Source organism: Bacillus rossius, chromosome 7 (assembly GCF_032445375.1).
Source record: "Bacillus rossius redtenbacheri isolate Brsri chromosome 7, Brsri_v3, whole genome shotgun sequence".
NCBI lineage: Eukaryota > Metazoa > Arthropoda > Insecta > Phasmatodea > Bacillidae > Bacillus > Bacillus rossius.
The window spans coordinates 58553325-58568184 of NC_086335.1; the positions used below are offsets into that span (position 1 = coordinate 58553325).

Here is a 14860-nt window from a genome sequence, read left to right on the forward strand (position 1 = left end):
TAAAACTGAAAAAAAATTCAAGAATGGTTATACTGGTATCTTAGCTGATGCTGAAAGCGTTATGTACATGTTAACAACCAAACACACAGTAGTAAAACATTTATTCACTTAATTAACTAATGGTCCGATGATAATTTTTTTGTTAAAAAAGCATGTTGTCAAAGTCATCTCCTTAAAAAAAAAAGCAAAACGCTCTTCCGCTCGCTAAAAGAACAAAACACCTCAGTGTTGGTATGCAGTAAATAATTAAAATTTGTATAAAATATGTTTGGGAAAACGAGGGATTTTTTTTAATTATCTTTTGGAGTAGCGCCCCTAAGCTTATTCTTATGGCGTTGTATAATTTTATTTAGGTAGCTAATACGACTATTTGAGATTGAATAAAAACTTATCACTCCTTTTTGGTCTTCTGTACTTGTGGAAGTACACATAGCACACGTACAATTCACGAATAGGCCCTACTTCACAAATATGCCAATCACTGAAAGTGTAACCTTGCAGCTAAAACGCCGGACGCTACCGTCGCGCCATGCTATTTTATACGTTTGGCTAATACATATTCATTTTATTTGAAATTAAAACAAAATTCAGAGTTTCATAAAGTTAAAAATAAGTGAAATAAGTATGTAATTTGAAAATATTAGTAAAATGCGGTGGCTTGTAAGGTTTTATTCATTCCTCCAACAGGGCTATAGCCAGGATTTTGTAAAATAGCGGAGAGAAAAAAAAAGGGGGGGGGGGGGGTTTGGTACAACATAACTAGTTTATCATTTTTGATGAGTACGTTTTCTTTATAATTTCTTTAAAAGAAAATTAAGTCACATAAAATTGCCATCGTTAACACATAAAAATATTTGTAAAAATTTGGCTTGGTGAAAGCCAGCGGAATTCTTAAGTCAGTTTTTCCATGATTACATTAAAACACATCATAAATGCATACATTTTATTAAATAAAAGAAAGCATATCGCGTTTGTTTGAAAGGCGTGCTAAAAAAAAAAAAGCACGCGTGCAAACCGGCATTAGAAGTTTCAACTACACTTGGAAAGCACAAATCCTGAAAAGCTATTGTGTAGGAGATAATTTTGGGTATCATGCGGAAGAAATACATTATTGTAGCCCTCTTAACGATTAAAATTGTTAATCCTGCTGAAATAATATCTCTGTAGCTATAATTTTTTTTAGTCTTTCTCCAGTTTTTTTTTTTTAATCCTGGAAGGTAAGGAACCCTCCTGGTGCTGTCCCTGTGCCCCAAGGCTCGGTACAGCGTATAGCAACTCGGGAAGGACCGCAGTGAGCGCACCCTCTGGTAGACAGCCGTCTCTGGCCGCATGTGGGTTGACGAGGCCACTCGGCGTGGTGGAGGGTGGAGGGTGGAGGGGGGGTCTCGCTCCGCGCGCCCCCAGCAAGCCGTGGTAACCGTGTTACCCGCGCGGCGGGCAAGTGGGGCGCCCACTCACACCTCGACAACTGGGTAACAAAACATCAAAACCAAAAGTAATATCTTCCAAGTTAAATTGGTTACATTGATGGGCATAAATTGTGAGGGAGGATTAAATACAACTCCCTCCTGGGATTAAAAACCTGTGGGGGTTTCCGCTTGAGTTTTCAAAAAAAAACGTAGTTGAAACATGAATTATCCCCGGTTATTCCTGGATCCTACAGATTTTCGCCCCCCTGGATACACGAGCTTTTTTTTATAATAATTTTCGTTTTACACCCTTTTAATAGCAAGGGGTAAACACTAACATGTCACGTGGAACAAACTTAGTCCAAAAACAACTTTTTTTAAGAAAATAAGTAACTTTGCCCCAAAAGTCAATTGGGCCAAAGTTGTTAGGAGCCACTTGGTCCAATCATCTTGCTCTGTGCTGAAATACTCGTGTCACACGCTAGAGTTCTGGAATCGAACACAGACCTTCGCCACATTCACACTTTGACAACTCACTATTGTGACCGACGCATTCGCGTAGCACCCACCAGACTAGGTAATCATTAGAGACCGGAAAAATTCGCGGATTCATTTCACGATATGCTAGAATCCAAACAACTGTACATTTATATTGCTTCTGTGATTGGCTTACAGTTTATCTGAAGGACTTTTAGCCAATGGGAAACCTTCAACCAAAAAAGTATCGAATCGTAAGCGTCCCAGTTGACAAGTGTCAAGAGTCAATAGCCAATGAGCAAGTGGCATTTGCCTGAGAATGTAGAGGGTTGTGGAGTGTATCCTAGAGGTCATCGAAAGCGCGAATTTTTCCAGTCTCTAGTAATCATGCATCAATAAGTTTTTAGTTAATAAAAAAACATTCAGCTGTCGAGGTCTGGATGTTTCCTGCGGCACCCGTAACAAAAAAAAAAGTATCACCTTATCTTTGAACAGCGTGTACTCAACTCGTGTTGCATTTCATGGTTCAACAGGTGCATAAGATCTGAATGTTTGTTGGAGTCACCTTTCGAGAGTCCTCAGCTAGCCGAATCCACGTGAAGGAAAGGAATGCGCCATATAATACCCTCATCAAAGAAGAGGACGAATCACATTCCGTTCTTGATCCTTAGACCTTTTTGATGCTCAAAGTTATTCTACTGTTGTTGGAAACAAATATATAATTGAATCGCTCATTTAAAAGAAAGCTGTTTTCTCCAAAAAGAAACCTTTTCAGGAGAGTAGAAATATAAACCTGAAAAAACACATTTTTTTCCACAAATGGTATTACTTTAAATTCTTTGAAAGTAAATTAATGCTGTAACAATTTCCTTTTTTGTCTCCTTAAGAAAACCTGAATTTTTGAGTAAAGTCTTTTCTAAAGTAAGCGACTCGGACACGAAGCCCATTGTTATTCTAATTTGTATGAAAATAATTATGTCCCACACTTATCATAGCTATTACCAAAAGCCAAATTGTTCCTCGTGGATTACATGAAACCATGAAATGTTTACAAACTTACTTTAATTATAATACAGTCCGTATTTAGAAAAAAATTAAATTTACTGACCTTTAGGCGATGGAAATATTACTTTTTTTCCTTAATTCCTTGACGAATCATCTTCAAGTTTAATAAAGTGCGAATAATTCTCGTTGTTGATTTTGAAGAGTTCAGGTTAGCGCGAATGCCAGGTATAGCCGAAGCTAACAAGTTACTCAGAACTGTAAAAAAAAAAAAAATAACTCGGGGATTAATGAAATCCATTAAAACCATCTGGAAGTTTGGTGATTCTGATCACACGACATACATTGTCCGAGGAGTGGTGTCGCTCGGAAGCTATTTCTGCGCCCGGGCAGACACCGCTGCTTGAGTGTTCCTGAGGGCGCTCGTAGAGATGAAAGCAGCTATCTGGCGCAGGCTCTTAGTGGCTGCTGCTGGTTGGCTGGAAGCCAGCGCGACCAACCAGAACGTCGATCACCAGCATTCACTTATGCCTGTAACTCGCACAGTACAGGGCGTCCATAAATGAACGTCCCAGTTTCAACGGTACATTATAACAGTTTAGTTTGGATTATTTACAAACAAATTAAACATCAAAATGGAGGTAAACTAACCTAGTTTTTTTTTTTTTTTATAAACGTTCAACATGTGCACCTTTAGTTATTACGGCATTACATCCAACCTTCACTCCAATAAATTCTTCCCACACTTTGGTTAACACGTCCGGAGAAATGGAAGCAATAGCCTCTTCAGTTATGTGTCTTCAACTCTGGCGAATCATTAGGTAGCGGCGGAACGTAGACTCTGTAATTGTGACGTTGAACCAACACACTACGACGCTTACAGTTGATTCTGTTAAAATGTATAACTTTTATGGACAAACTGTATTCCAGTTTCGGCCTCAAGCAAAAATCTTGATCGCTAAGCCCCACCACACATCACGCTACAATCGGCGATTTAATTAGGCGAAATTCTATTCACTGAAATAAAGAAATTACAGTTATCGAGCTGCAGTTGTCTGGCAAAAAAGTAGGATTTCTTATTCAAGAATCATTACCAGGCCATAATGTATATCTTTATTTTTAATCGCTGCTAAATTCAGGCTTTGACTGTTTTTACCATTATTACGTGGCTAATATTTGCATCAAATATACATACCCACATTAGGGGAAAATACAACAATAAAAATATTACATTTTAAGTAAAATACGTACTAATATTATAGTAACAATAGAAAACAGCACGGAAAAATAAATACAACTTAAAAAAATAAATATGTGGATGGCATAGGCTACTGAAGGTTCTAATAAAGTGCTCTTATCTAACAGGTTTTGGGAACGAAAGCTTCAGGCAGTGTGAGGAACGATCCGACGTGAGGCTGTTTGTACAAATGTTTTGTCAGCTGAACACGTGCGTTAACAGGAAGTATACCCAAGCATACAAAACATAACCAGTTTCTTGTGCATCCTAGGATCAAATATCTCTTTTTCGGAGGTGGTTCACTGTAAAAAATATAAAAAAAACTTGATGCGCAAACGTCACGAAGTGATATGTTTTTGAAAATTCACAATATATATATATATTTTTTTTTGGATAAGCAACGTTTTTACACTTGTAAATAAATTCTTATTTATATCCGTAAAAATATTTTGTCTTTGTATTGGAAATAAATTGTCAGAATGTAAATAGCTCAAAACAGCTGTACATCGCGAGACATCTCGACCCGTAACTCTTTTTCGCCGGGCAAAATCTATCTCCAGTCATCGCATCACAGCTCAGTGAAATGCCGAGTACACGAGTTGCCCGTGCGCGCAGCTGCAGTGTCCTCGCAGTGACGGCTCGGATGCATCGCCGGACATCGAACCGCGGGCCCGCGAATAGTCCCGTGCGAAGGAATGCTGCCCATTGCCTCTGTTTAGGTAGTAATTGCAGTAATAAAAAATTGATTGTCTGTAAAGTCGGTTTACGGACGATAGTTTAACGTGATAACGTCATAACAAAACATTGATGAAATGATACCTTTAGGAATAAAATTGAATCATTTTTATTGAATTATCACTATTTTGTATGGATACAAAGAAAGAGTGAAATGAAATTTACAATTTAATTGATAAATTTACTTTTATTTGCACTCATTAATTCAAATATGTTTATTACTTTAACGAAGAGATTATTTTAACTATAACTTTTATACATGTTTGCTATTTAACTTCTTCCAATCTGTGTTATTCTGTTAAGGATAGGACGATGATAGGAAAAGTAGGAAACGAATGGGAGTGTTTCAAGTTTAATGTGCCTCTAAAAAGTCAAATCGATGGTTGTTCCAATCGAGTGTAAAAGAGATATATGCGGCGCAAGCGTACAATGAGCGTAACGGGACACAGTGTAACGGGACAACGTGCGTAACGGGACACTTTTTCGTGCGTTTAGCCGGCGTTCATCGGTTTCTTAGACGTTGTAACGTCAAAAAAGTTGAGTTTGTGGATTTTATTTGTTGATTTTAGTTTTATTTAGCATAGCAGCACTCGAGGTCTCGAACGCTCGCTTGGTGTATTGTAATATATTACTGTACATTTTGGAAAATGAGGCGGGGCTGTAATCCATTTGCGCAGTGCTATAGAGCGTCCCACTCTTAGTTTGCAGTACAGAGTAAATGATGCCACTGTTGCAAGATGGATACTACCCGGCTTGTTAACATTTTTTTATTATATATACCTCCGTTAATTATAATAAATTTTTATAAGTATATAAATTTTTAATTTTACGATTAGTTTTTTTGCAAATACTTTAAAATAGTATATATTGACAATATTATTAAAGTTGTATTCATTCTGAACAAAAAAATTTTAATGTTTAACACCAATAATTTATGTGTTTTGTCAGAAAAAATTACTTGCAGCAGTAGGTCATTTTTAATAACAAAAATTTACTTTGTATTTCGTGTGTAAGATAATAAAATTTGTACAGGTTCTTTCGATGATTATTATTGCAATGGGAAAATAGACTGAATATTATTACATTGGACACACAGTAGCAAGTTGTGTGTGTCCAAAATAATTATTTAAAAATTAAAAATATATATATATATTGGAAAAAAAAACTATTATACCAAGGTGGGTGGCGTCTTTCACTTAGAAGTAAAAAAAAAAAAAAAATATTATCACGCGATCTCTTGATTGAAAATACAAGTAAATTTTGGTTCGAAATTTCTCATTCCAAATATTTACTACCTTTCCAAATGACAGTGTTTCAGACACATGATATGTGTGATGAAGCACAAGGGCAGCGGACAGTGCGCTGGGAAGAGAGGCTGCGAGCATGCGGGAGTGTGTGTAGGCAGACGGGTGGAGGGGCGGAGGGGCAGAGCGGCATCCTTGACCCGGCCCGCGCCAGCTGGCCTGGAGAGGGCGCCTAGGGCCAAGGGCCAAGGGCGGAGCGCGCTATCGAGCGGGCCCCGGCCCTACGACACCCACGCAGTGCGTCACGCGCCCGCTCCCCCTCCCCCTCCCCCTCCCCCTTCCCCCTGTCACTGGCCTGCGGTTAACTCCGCGGAACTTGTCCCCCAGACTAGCGACGCCTGCGGAAAAAAAATAAAATATTTTGGTGCCTTCACTTATGTGCGAGCGGTAGAAGTTACACCACCTACTTGGAGTAATAAAAAGAAAAACTAACTCTAATTTCGCATGCAAATAATTAATAGAAATAAAATCATACAAGGACTTGATAAATTATAAATTTAATCAAATTAAAAAAAAATTAATCAAATGCTCAATATTACATTTTAATAAAAACACGTGTATAAATTTAATCTAGTAAAATTATCGTGATAAATTTTAATCAATAATTAAAATCTATAAATACGCTGAATGTTTATTCAAATTACTTTAATTATTTAGTAATTAATAATGTAACAATTTTCTACGTACTAACATGAATGGCGTTTGGATGACGCACGATCAGGTACATGATTGTGTACTAACCGTCTTTGTTTGCATACGTAAAGAATACAATTGTCATTTTTATGTGAACATTAAATAAAATGTCTAATAATTTTATCTCGATTTTACGCAGATCCGGATAAACGATGTTTTACTGTATTTTAAATATCGTTAACCTGACCAACCTTTCTGGCATTACCTGAAACAAGCTGTTTTAAAACGTTTCGAAAACATTTTTTTTTGCGTAACTAATTTTTTATAGCACCTCAATATCCACACGACGACGCACAAATAACTCTTGAAACCCTTTCCGTTCCGGAGTTATGACTAATTCTTTGGTCGCGCAGAAAGAATTTCGAGGCACTTTATCAACCCCCCTTCCCCGCTCAATGACGTAGGCGCACGATGGCGTAAGTGCACTAACGGGCAACGTACTATTTTCAGAATATATACAACACTTGAGTCACGAGATATATAACTTTTTTTTTTGCGTCAGCAAAAAACGTTTTATCGCTAACACTGGCGGGACCTTAGTATGGAAGCCTTTATAAAAACGTTTTCACGTTAAATTTTCTTCAACGTGTAACACTAGTTTCATGTAATTAGGGATTAATGCCATCAGTACTTTCTTCAGATCTTTATAATTCGCTGTAACTGACGTGAAACAACATTGTTCACTTTTGTGAATCAAGCTGTTTATTTTACGGGAATCGCAGCAAAACAACAGTATTCATGTTCCACTTGTTTGGAGCTTGCGCCTCCGTTCAAGTTTGAAACCGAAGGCCGTCATTGTTCACGCAGCGTTGCAGGATCGTGGCAAGTGGCTGTTCTTTTGTTTCTCCTGTTCTCCTGTTCTGCTGTTCTGCTCCGGCGGGTCCTCCTCTCGCGCCGGCTGCCTGGGAGGGGGGGGGGGGGGGAATGTTCAGCGACTTGGAAAGCGAGCAACAGGTGTCGAATCGTGGCGTCGTCCGATCCATAAGCTGCGGTCCAGATCACCTGCTGAAAGCTCGCCTACGCCGTCAGTTCTCTCGCGTGACATCTGAGCTCTCGGTGTACGGCATGTGGCAGGAGTCACTCGTGGTTGGAACGGACGTCGCGTGGAACGGAAATGTGTAACCACGGTGCAGCCGTCTGTGGCGAATAGCACGAACCAGAGTTCACAAAGACAAAGGGAAACGTGACAGTATTAACGGCTTGGTGAATTTAAAAAAAAAAAAAGATGGGCAGTATTTTAATAAAATTCCTTGTCGAAAATCAGGACCAAATCTGGAGTTTAGTATTTTTTTATCAAGCCTTTTTTTTTTTTAGCTTTTATCGAAGCAATTTCATTATATAGTTTAAAATTTCGGTCTGCAATTGGAATGGTTCTATAGTCGACGTAGCTGCTCCGGCAGCGAATTACAGCGGCGGGTGCAGGAAACTATATGTGTTCCGCGTCCAGAAACCTAGTTGAAAACACAATTTGCGTATATATTTATCACTAGAGACCCGGAAATTTCGCGGATTCATTAAGTCACAAGCTAGAATGCAAACCTTCACACTCTCGCACTGTGTTCATGATTGGCACGCAGTTGTTTGGACACGCCCGTCTACGACCGTGAGCCAATGATGCCCAGCTAGGAGAGAAGTAAGCGAATCAGGTAGTGCCAAATAACAAGGATAAAAAATGTTCTCGCTAAGAAATCAACCAATGGGAAAGTAAACATGGGTCGAGCACACCTATAACTTTGAATTCTATCCTGAGGCCAGAAGAATCCGCGAAATTTCCGGGTCTCTAGCTATGACCATCTGTTTTATCGCGAAAAACTCTTGACGCCCGTTAGACTGCAATAAGGTATGCCCTCGCCAGTGGTTTCTTCCTTGTGATTGGTGACCGTCTGCAAGAGAAGTCATTGCCTTAGTTGACCAGGCCATTTAGGACGTGTTTGCTTCCGCACTGGATGTATGTGTGATTCGTGTACCTGCATTAAAAACATGTACCTGAAATAAACTCAACCAAGTTCAGATGATGGTACAGTGTTTTCTGGAAATCTTTTGTAGGAAAATACATGCTTCTAAATATGGCTTTTAATTTCTCCATCAAATAAAGTTGGACATATAACTTCAAATATGTTTCAAATTCTAACAAACCATCAAAAGTTTATTATTGAACTTATCTACTAACCTTTGACCTTTTATGTTATTCGTATAATTAAAATAATGCATTACAGTGCTGAATGGAACATTTTAACTTTTGATTTTATGCATTTAAAAAAATGTTAATTAAAATTTAATTTATTAATACTCGTAAGATTGAGATTAAATGAATGCTTTGCGATCTTTAAAAGTTACATACGAATAATTTTCTTATTAAATATAAATTATGCATGGTACCGTGTTCTTGAAAACTGCATCGAAGTTCTGACGTAAAATCTACTTGAAATAACTCGTGGCAACGAATCGGGACACAGCTAAGGACTAATAAATGGTGATACTGCCCACACGCGCATCTATGCACAGTACCAAATTCGTCAGTGAATTATTTCCAATATAACTGGCAGAAACATAATTCTCTAACATTGAAAAGGCTGCAAAAGTCATTAGTAGAGACCTGCAAAATTCGCGGTTTCGATGGCCTTCAGGATAGACTGCACATACCCCTGTACACTCGGGCAAATAACGCAAGTTCATTGGCTGCCGACTTGTAAGTCGTCTAAGCTGGTTTGTCTGTGATTCGATCCTTCTTTGGTTGAGGGTTTATAACTGGTTGAGTTTCGTCCAGATGAACAGTAAGCCAATAGCAAAATTATCTAAGAGGTATATGTGTTTGAATTCTAGCCTATCACCAAATGAATCCGCGAATTTTGCAGGTCTCTAGTCATTAGAGTTGTGTTTAAAAAAGTTTGATATCTTTGCCCAGCTGCAAGGTGAACAAGGCAATTTTGAATGTAAAATTTTACTTGTCATGTCTGCTTACAGGTGTGTAGCCAAAATCCGAATCAAAATTTTTTTATGAAGTGTTTTCACCCTTGTGCGCCGTATGTTTACCTGTTAACGCATTAAGGCTCAACCTAGCCCGCCATCTTGGGTTTTGCATACCTAAGTAGTTCTTGTTTTAGAAAGATTTCTACGAATGTAACAAGCATTGCGTGTTTTTTTTTTTTTTTTTTTTTTTTACCGTACCAAGATTTTCCATTTCTACATTTTATGTGTCTGTCTAGAAGTAATTTGTGCAAACTTGCGGTGGTTAAGCCCATAAAAAGCTATACATATATATAATGTAAACTTTATATCTAATACATAAACTATAACATTGTATTACATAAACTTTTAATTACACGATGCTTTAAGGGTCTGGGGATGATGAAAATAACTATGTAGAAAGTTGCACCATTGTAACGATATATTCCTAAAACCAAGTTCACTTTCTGGGTGCCTACAGCTGAGTAATACTTACTTATAGATGTCAGTTTTTTTCCCCCACGCGAGTCTATAATGAGCCATAAGAAAGCAGTAACTATCCAAGATGGCGGGTGAGAGCGGCGGTGCCACATAGCAGTTCTGACGTCTGACCTCGGCTGTGTTGTGTTCGCAGGCGACCATGAGGCCAGCGCTCTCCTCGACTCCCGCATCGTGAAGCCAGCCGGCCCGAGGTGAGTGGCAGGGTGGCGGTGTGGCAGAGTGGCAGGGTGGCAGTGACAGGGTGGCAGAGTGACAGAGTGGCGGTGTGGCAGTGACAGGGTTTAGGTGTGGCAGAGTGACAGGGTGGCAGAGTGGTAGGGTGCCAGTGTGGCAGAGTGGCAGGATAGCAGGGTGACAGGGGGCAGGGCGGCAGAGTGACAGGGCGGCAGAGTGACAGGGGGGCAGAGTGACAGGGCGGCAGAGTGACAGGGTGGCGGTGTGGTAGTGACAGGGTGGTGGTGTGGCAGAGTGGTAGGGTGCCAGTGTGGCAGAGTGGCAGGATAGCAGGGTGACAGGGGGCAGAGTGACAGGGGGGCAGAGTGATAGGGTGGCAGTGACAGGGTGGCAGAGTCGCAGGGTGGCAGAGTGGCAGGGGAGCATGGTGGCGGGGTGGCAGAGTGGCAGTATAGCAGGGTGGCGGGGTGGCGCCCCACCTGTGTGGTCTGCCCCAGGGCCATCGAGAGAAACACGACTAGTCCGAACTGACAATTCGGACTTATATTAGTCGGAACTGCCGTGTGTGTGCAAGGAGAGTGGACTGATCAGTCGGAACTGGTGCGGTGGACTGACGAGCTGATGGCTTCCCATCAAATCCGGACTGTGGGCTCGAGATTTTTATGAACTTGTTCTGTGTAACGTTATTTTGTATTCAGTTAGCTGCAACACATACATTCTTGTAACATGTCGCTAGAAAGTATTCTGGAGCGAGAGAGTGAAACCAGTGTCTTCTCCGTATGGAAAACCGTCTGATACTCCTATGGCTTTCTCGTGCATGCTCTATTTTCTCTCTGCGCACGCGCGCACGCAATGCGCATAACGCAAGAGCAGAGTGAACGTGTTTATGGGTCTGCAGCCAGGAATACCAACCAGGCCGCACCGGTGCTTGGAAATGCCGCAACCTCTGCCAGTACAGTCTCACATGTATGTAACATAAAATTGCACAAGCTTCATAACAATTTAAAGTGTTTACCCTGGATATTATTTCTTTCACAGCTACAGAATTCAGGTGGTTACAGAACTATTTTTACACTTATTGGTGCAGGAATTATTTCAAGGGACTAAAAATCAATCCGTGTATCCGTGTGCAAACAAGTCAGATACCAAACTTTAGATTAAATTTTTATAATAAAACAACTCAACCGTTAACTAAATAATGTTAAATATATACATTTTTGTTAAATATATTCTTGTAATGAAACACATTGATTTCCAAGCTCAGTGGAGTTGTTTTTCGCTTAAGCACTTTTTAAAACATTCATAATGAAAATGAACTAATTGTTTTACGGATTTTTTTATGAATTAAAATTCATAATGTAGGCCTAAGTAAATATATTTCATCCTTACTTGTAGTTTATAAAATATTTAAAAATAAAGCAAAACGAATAGTAAATGAATATTTTGTAGCTTTAGTTATAAAATATCGACGTTATGATCGTATTTAAACATGTTGAATCTAATCTTTTTGTAATTATTTAATAGGTTTCGATATTACTTTGTGATACCTAAGTTTTCACATTTGGTTTATCCTCTTTACTTTTCGATAATTCTCTTAGTGTTTCTGTAAGTCATTGTAATGAGTGTGTTTATAATTGCTTGCAGTGATTTCATATTTTGGGTAAGGAAAAATTTAGTTTTAAAAACTTGGCTTGATTACAGTACAGGAAAAAATGTTTCTCACAAGATTTTCTTGTGTATTGAAATATATTCTAGTTTAAATTTTAGTAAAGCTCATAATGGATTGGATTCATTTATCCCAATGACGTCACATAGAAAAATAACAAGTAAAAACCCTATAAACTCTATAAGTACTCATATTCAGTTATTGGGCCATGTCTTATCCTGGTACATAATTTTTTGGCGATGAACCTTAAATAATAGTTATATAAAACAACTGCAACAAAAATTCACTTCATTGCGGTGTCAGAATGATCCGATTTATACATTTTTATCACCAAAAACTTAATTTAAATTTATATTTATGTAATAAATTAGCCAGTAACATAATTTTACCTTAAAAGTTTTAGTTGCGAAATTAGCTTGATTGTCCGTACGGGTAAGCTCTCATAGTGTTATAAAATTGGACTTTGTCGAATAATCATGCAAAGAAAATTATGCGACGGAATCCTATTTTTTTATTTTGACAAAAATGTCATTCGTTCTTTGAATCATTCTTGCAATGGGAAATATTGATTTAAATCATTATTTTGGACATTGCTAGTTTGCACTGTCTATCATAGATATAACAAGAAGAACGGTCGAGGAAAGAGGAATACACAGAACACACTCATTGGCTTGTTTTCTGGGTTTTTGTGCAATGGCGCACGTCCAAAATAATGAATTATATCAGAAAATTATGTCACTTAAAAATTCTTAAAATTTCAACCAATTATGTTTCACGTGTATATTAAGTATGAAGTGAAAAGTGGCAGGCGGGCTTAAATCGCTGCCCTAATGGATCACTCCACCAAGTATAACTGATAGCGCGTGGCGCAATGCCTCTCGTATACTGACGAGCCACAGAACACCTCGGCATACAGAAGCTAAATCACCCTGTCTATCAACATTTACACGAGAACAACTGTATCACACTAACTACCAAATAGTGTCCGCAGTAATACTGGGTTCGGGCATTCATGCTCTGTGTTGTCCCAGTACTTCCAGTAGTAAAAAGTTATTTGTAAACCGTTCCCGGAATAGTTTTCCAGTATAAACTGCGCACATTAATAAGCATAGTAAATTTTTAAAAAAAAAAAGTCAAATTTTTGGTAGGGGCAGGCATTTTTCGCCAAAAGATCTGAACACTTATTAGACTGCAACAAGGTATACCCGCACCTGTGGTTTCTTCCTTATGATTGGCGGTCGTCTGCGAGAGAAGTCGTTGCATTGTTTTGACCGAGACACTCAGGACGCGTTTGCTTACGCATTGAATTACTGTGATTGGTGTTGTTGCAATCGATATGTACCTGGGAGAAACTCACCCAATCACGACACACGGACGATGCTATAGTGTTTTAACTTTCATCTAGTCTCGAAATCTTTTCGCGAAATCTGCATGCCCCTAATTATGGGATATTCGATCATATTTTCCGTGGTTTGAAAAAAAAAATTCTTGACTAAAACATAAACAATCATTAGAGACCGGAAAAATTCGAGGATTCATTTCGTGATAGGCTGAAATTCAAACATGTGTACAATTCTGCTGGTTATGCTATTGGCTCGCAGTTTAACTGGAGCTCTCTGGGCCAATGAGAGACTATCGACCAAAGAAGCCTCGAATCACAAGCTACCCAGTGGAGATGCCTCACAATTTTGTAACCAACGAACACGCGTGTTTGCTTGAGAAGTTCAGAGGATAATGGAGGCTACCCTAGAAGTCATTGAATCCGCGAATTTTTCCGGTCCCTAACAATCATGCGTCAATTTTCGTAAGAGCCGAAGCCCTCAGCGACCAAAGAACGATTGAGTACGGGAGTAAGGGGACCAGCCACGCCGTTCCGCTTCTGTGGGGTTGGTTGTTCGCTGTCTGGCGCCCTTCCACGTCGCCTCTGCCGTGCCCTTCGGGCGGCCTCGTCGACGCAGGATATCTCCATCACGCCAGTTGATGCTGATTGGGCGGCTGCATGGTCGCGATTCCGAACTCCCCCCCTCCCCCCTTCCCCACCACCTCGCATAATGGGGCAGATTGCCTGCAACTGCGTCGCGCCTGGCGGCGGATGCTCTTGCAGCGGAGCGAGTTGTTGCTTGCACCGCGGCGCATCTGCGATGCTGCGATGCTGTGATGCGCAGGATGGCGAAGCTGAAACCTCGCGCCTGATCTCTGCAGCGGTGTGTGGGTTTCAGTGTCCATCTTCCAACAGCATTTATTACTACTCCGAAGGCAGTTGAAGAAGCGGTACGCTGTAAAAAAAATAATCAAAATATTACATAAACAAAAGAGTAATTTTACATTTTTTGTCGCTTTTTTTTAAAAAAAACTAGTAGATACAGTTTGTGTAATTTTACACTATAATGTATCTAGAACACCAAAATTGTGCTACAGGCTTCGGTAAAAAAACAAACAGGAATGAACATATTTTATTACAACTAAAGTGTTCAAATCACACACGTGGAATTGCAGATAAAATTACGCATATACAAGTCTTAAGTTAATCAGTTTCCAGTTTTTTTGTCAGTACACTGTAAAAATACAAAATTTTTGTCAAAATAAATTTCCAACTGCCGAGGAACTGCAATTTTTTTTAAACTTATATTGACAAAATCCCATTTAATGTACATTAATTTATGAAAACGCTGTTCCCATTAACTGACAGTTGTAAAAGTACACATGCATGCATACG

At 39.3% G+C, this 14860-nt stretch overlaps 1 protein-coding gene across 3 annotated transcripts in view; it reads left to right on the forward strand.

Moving 5' to 3' along the window:
- The window catches only part of LOC134534122 (uncharacterized), a 259877-nt gene that overhangs the window by 61365 nt on the left and 183652 nt on the right, over positions 1–14860 (forward strand). For all 3 annotated transcript variants that reach the window (XM_063372209.1, XM_063372201.1, XM_063372202.1), the window contains exon 2: positions 10438–10495. The gene's annotated coding sequence lies outside the window, so the exon portion shown is untranslated. The remainder of the gene's footprint in view (positions 1–10437; positions 10496–14860) is intronic.